Genomic DNA, 5,705 nt, shown 5'->3' on the forward strand with positions numbered 1-5,705 from the left:
CTTGATTAAATCTTTATTATAATCCTGTCTGATTTTCTATCATGTACCTATTAGATTTGACCATGACAAATTGGATAGTATTTGGCAATATTAAAAATAAATGTTTTTTTCAAATTATTCTCTCTTTAGACTGAGGTAGTAGTATTAACCAGCTCAGTCTTATCCTTAGCTATATTGTGAATTCCATGCCAGTTTTAGTTCCATAATGGAATCCTGTTCAAAAACAAAACAATACAAACATGGCATGTTAATAAGTCCTCCATTTATTTTACTTATTTCTGGTAATTTGCCATGGCCAGTGAGAGAAATAACTACCACACTCCATGTAAGTCAAATGTGAAGGCATGATCTCATGCATGAAGTACTTTCCCTGGAGCCCAGGCCTGAAGAAACAGCATAGGAAGATGTCATTATCATGAGATCCCAAAGTAGACAGAGCCGGTGATGGTGTCTACTCCTATAAGTTATGCAGATGTCAGCAATTTGTATGGAGCTAAAGCTGGAATGGCTGTTAATATGTACAAATTCATGGTGTGTGCAAAGCCTGTGGCCATGAAATTACGAAAAAGGTATTTCTTTTTCGTGTTATTAGGATATCATTACATTATATAATTTCCATATTTTTGGTGGTCACTTTTGGACAAATGTTCTAAGCCTGGAAATGGAGATTCTTTTCATGTTTAATGTGGATCATGTTTTAGGGAAGGCAATTTGTGCAACGTGTGATTTTAAACAGAATGAAAATGCTGTCATCTCTGGAGAAAACAAGTCACATGTCATTGTCATTTGCCAAAACTTAATCTTATTTCTATATTCTAGCGATAATCTCTTTTGGAATATGAGAGAGGTGAGGAAGGACAGAGAGAATGAGATGGATGTAAAGAGGAATTAAATTTATGTTTCAGGAGGGATAGAAGCAGGATGGGGAGAAGGAGAGGGAGATGGAGTGAATGGTACAGAAGTACAGTATGAATGGATATAATTGATGAATGAATGATTGTAATGAGTGCAATCAGTATAAAAATCCTGAAAAGTGTACTAATTATTCCCAACGAGGGAAACCATAGAGTCCATGTTTCCTTTTTTGGCCTGGCTCACTTCACTAAGTATAATTTTTTCCAAGTCCTTCCATTTCCTTATGAACGGGGCAATATCATTCTTTCTGATAGAGGCATAGAATTCCACTGTGTATGTGAACCACATTTTCTTGATCCACACATCTACTGAGGGACATCTGGGTTGGTTCCATATTTTAGCTATGACAAATTGTGCTGCGATGAAGATAGTTGTGCTGGTGGCTTTAGTGTGTTCTTATTTGAAATCTGTTGGGTAGATGCCCAAAAGTGGGGCTGCTGGGTCATAGGGGAGCTCTATGTTTAGCCTTCTGAGGAACCTCCATACTGCCTTCCAGAGTGGTTGTACAAGTTTACACTCCCACCAAAACTTAGTAGGGTTCTGTTTTGGCCACATCCCCTCCAGCATTTGTTATGATTAGTTTTCCTGATAATGGCCATTCTTACTGGGGTGAGGTGGAACCTTAGTGTTATTTTGATTTGCATTTCTTTTATGGCCAGTGATGTAGAGCACTTCTCCATGTGTCTCTTGGCCATTCTCATTTCCTCTTCAGAGAAGTCTCTTTTTAGGTCTTTAGCATACTTGTTGAGGGGGCAGTTGGTTCTTTGAGAATTTGTTTTGGAGGAATTTAATTTTTGGGGTTCTACATATATTTTAGATATGAGGTCTTTGTTGGATGGCCAGTAAAGATCTTCTTCCAATCTGTAGGCTTTCACAACAGCTCAGTAGCTATGTCCATATGAACACATAAAATATGCTAAGTGACATGAGTTCCAAGTTATGGAAACAAGTGGTATGTCATTGTTGTTGTTATTTTCAACATGCCATGTGAAATTATGTCCTTTTTCTTTTGTGTCTTTCTTTCCCATGGTTTTACCCTGATATCACTGTAACTGATTTTAGTACCCTGGTTATTGTATGTGTGTATTGGAACTAGGGAAGGGAAAAGGAATAACAAAATCAAAAGACAAAGGATAAAAAGAGCAACTAAGCAACAGCACTACTAACTGAGCTATATGGTATAAACCAATTATTAAACTCACAGAGTGGGAGTAAATGGGGAGGGGGGAGGCGGGGGAAAATGAGGGAGGAGATAAAAAGATGGATAAGAAATGTATGTAGTGCATTACATATGAAACTGTAACTCCTCTGTACATCACTTTGACAATAAAGAAATGAGAAAAAAGATTCTGAAAAGGGGATTGTAGGGAATAATCTATGCTGTGGTAAGCATGATAAAATAAATTGCATGTATGTATGAAAGCCTGGTCATGAAACCCCTTTGCACAAGTAATATATGCTATGGGAAATGTAGAAGAAATGGAAGAGGAGGGGAGGGTGGCTAGTGAAATCCAGTTTCTGGAATCTTACAAGATGCAATTTCACAATATGACCATTAGATGGTACACACCGCACTGCTCACAGAGCTGCCTATCTGAGAAATAGCAGGGAAACAGAAGAGATGTCTGCTGTCACTGGTACTAGGGACACCCACTGGAACCCTGAACAGAGCAACAGCCCCCAAAACACTCACTGACTCTGAGCCTGGAAGCCTGGCATTGCGTCTACCCGTGCCTTCTTGATGGCACCAAAGCCATCTCTAAAGGAAGGAGTTGTCTCTCCCTGTGTGTGAGTATGGAGAAGTGACCTGCAAGAAGAAAGGGAAGGCTAAAAAGTGGGGGAGAGGGGGAATGATGCAAAAAAATCCAATGCATATCCTACAAAATTAAGAAAATAGAGGAAAGGGGTGTATTGGGAGGGATGGGACGGAATGATGAAAAGGATGATGTTTAATAAGATGCACTGTATTCAAAGACTACTTTATTGAATGGCAATCACTTTGTATAACTACCTAAAAATGAATTTTAAAAAGAAGATAGCATATGGAATAGTGGATTCCATATCACCAGTGCTCACATGTTTATACATCTTGTGTTTGCATAATAATGTTCATTATTAACTATGTAGCGTGGTTCTGGGAATCAACCTGAATGCTCTAGGACCCTTGCTCCAGCCGTGAGATCCCCAAGGATGCAAATGGGGTCCTGAGCTGCATGATGCTCGGGCTTAGACTGAGCAAGGCTATGTGGTGACATGCACATCGAGCGCTAGAGAATTGTCTCTGTATCAAAATTTAAAATGGCGACTTACACAATTGAAATTAGACTTGTCAATGTATTAGTTTAATAGGTAATTTAGTGCATATAAACAATAGACCTATACCTTTTATAGTCACTCCTTTGTGACATGTTGTTCTGTGTCCTGAGGACTCTGCTGACTCCTCATTATCCCCACCTCTCAGAAGCAGTGAGAAGAGCCCTGGAGATTCCTCCCACAGTCAGCCCTGCTCTGAAGTCAGAATCTCTCAGAATTTCACCTCGGTTACAGACCTCATTGAGAATCATGGCCTAGATTGTACACACTTTCCTTTCCTTGGTGCACTTACTTCTTCCAGGAAGTTTCATGGGAATGTCTTCTGATTTTCCCCTCTAGCCTCCTGTTTCAGCCAGGTAGTTCCACCTGTCAACAACCCAGGGTAGGGTTAGCCTGTGCACACCTCTGATTTGAAGCTAGTATCGCCACTCTTCCATGCATTCCAGTACTTGAAGTCTGTGCAGACTTGAAATTCGCAAGCCACATGTCCACACTTGCTGAAGGCAGTCCCGGAGAATGGATCATGAGAGCTCCACGTGGCATCCTCAGAGCCTGCATTCTCTCAACCCCACTCAAGTAGATGCTCTCAGAGTCTCTCTACCTCATCCTCTTAATATGTCCTGTGGGATTTGCTAGGTGGAATTACATCTACAGGAGAGCCTGTAGGTGCCTTCTGTATTATTTAGTACCAGCTTTGTCCTGTAGTGCATGACAGAGAGAGCAAATCTCACTCCATCAAAGGCAGTAGGAGCTATTCAGCTGTCCATATGATAAGATTAGAAGTAAACTGTCAGAGGAGTGAAGAGGATGTGTAAACCTTTTAGATGGGGTTATATAGCATCTTAAAAAGAGGAAAGAAGACCATTTAAAATACTTCTTGGAGCAGTTATGTTAGCATGTGGTGCAGGGAGTACTAACGTTTTGGAAGGTGCAGGTGATCAAATCAAGATTCTCATGCCATTTTTGTAGTGAATGGTTCTGAAGAGGCCTCTGATTGGGCCATGATTTGCAGAGGGCATACAGGCCACAGAGCAGTGCTAATTAAGGATCATGTTGTCTTCATGCATCAGATTCTTGGACTTATAATGTTAAGTTCCGTGTGAGAACACTCCTCATCTATTTCCAGTTGTGACCTTCTGCCGTATGGGATGAAGGATGTCCACATGCTTATCTCCGTGGGGGAACATAATCACTTCACTCTAGCTTCACAGTCTGTGGTCTCTTGTCCTTGATTCCTCGTATTGTAGATTTCCTCTCCATACTGTGTGGCTCTAGTTCCTTGTCCCCAACCTTGGCCATGTTGCAGAGTATCCCTTCTATATCTGTTTGAATTACATATATAAACTCAGTCAGTAAAAACTGCTTTACTGCTAGTCCCGGGTAGCTCATGCCTATAATGCTAGTTACACAGGAGGCTGAGATCTGAGGATGTGGTTGAAAGCCAACATTGGTTGCAAGAGTCTATGAGATGCTTATCTCCAATTAACCACGAAAAAGCTGAAAGTGGAGCTGTGGACCTTGTGCAACATCCTTGAGAACCAAAGCTTAGTGACTGCACACAAAACAATGCTTTACTCAGGATTATGCAGGCTGAAAGAACATACTAATGTTTAGAGTTGATCTTTTGGTTTAGAGAACATGCCCAACTTCTGAAAGGGAACAGTTACCAGTAATTAAGAAAGAATACACAAATATCCTCCAAAGCTAAGTAAATATCTGGCACAGAAATGCAGTATACACAAGGGTAGATAGGGAGCTATGTCTTTGTCTAAGCATAAAGGGGAAATGCCTCATGTGAACTGTTCTAGAGGGAGGCAATGCTTGAGAGCACTGAGAATAGAAGGAGAGTAGTCAATTATAAGCAGTGCACAGGGCACTGATTCAAGTAACAGTAGACAGTCCATAAAACTCAGATAATTTTACTTTCTTGCACATATTATATATTTCAGAATGTTCTCTTCCATTAAAATTTGAAATTCATCCATCTCTGTATTTACCTATGCATCTATCTGTCTTTCTACCTACACATATATTGTCACTTTTATAACACTTATGTTTGCATAATAATGATCATTATTACTAGATAACATGGTGCTCGGAAACAACGTGAATGCTGCTGGACTCCTATGTCACAAAGTCTGTACATACCCAATTAAAGAGAATTCTCTAATTACATTCCTCACAATTTCCATCTCTGAGTTACTGACTTTCATTAAGAAAAGAGAAAAAAGAACCCATCGATAATATGGAAATAAAACTGTGCTTCTCACAAGAGAATAGAATCAACCTTTTTTTCCCCCTCATTTTTGTGGAGAAACTCATTATTTACAAGCAAATGTGAAACTCAGGGTTTTTGGGTCTATGCTTTCTCACTGAGATCTACCAGCCTGCAGCTGTGCCCAGCCTCACCCAGCCCCTGCTGATTTGCATGTGCACAGCCCACTGCTCTGAGCTCTTCTTCATAGGCTGTGCACACC

This window comes from Perognathus longimembris, chromosome 8, assembly GCF_023159225.1.
Source record: "Perognathus longimembris pacificus isolate PPM17 chromosome 8, ASM2315922v1, whole genome shotgun sequence".
NCBI lineage: Eukaryota > Metazoa > Chordata > Mammalia > Rodentia > Heteromyidae > Perognathus > Perognathus longimembris.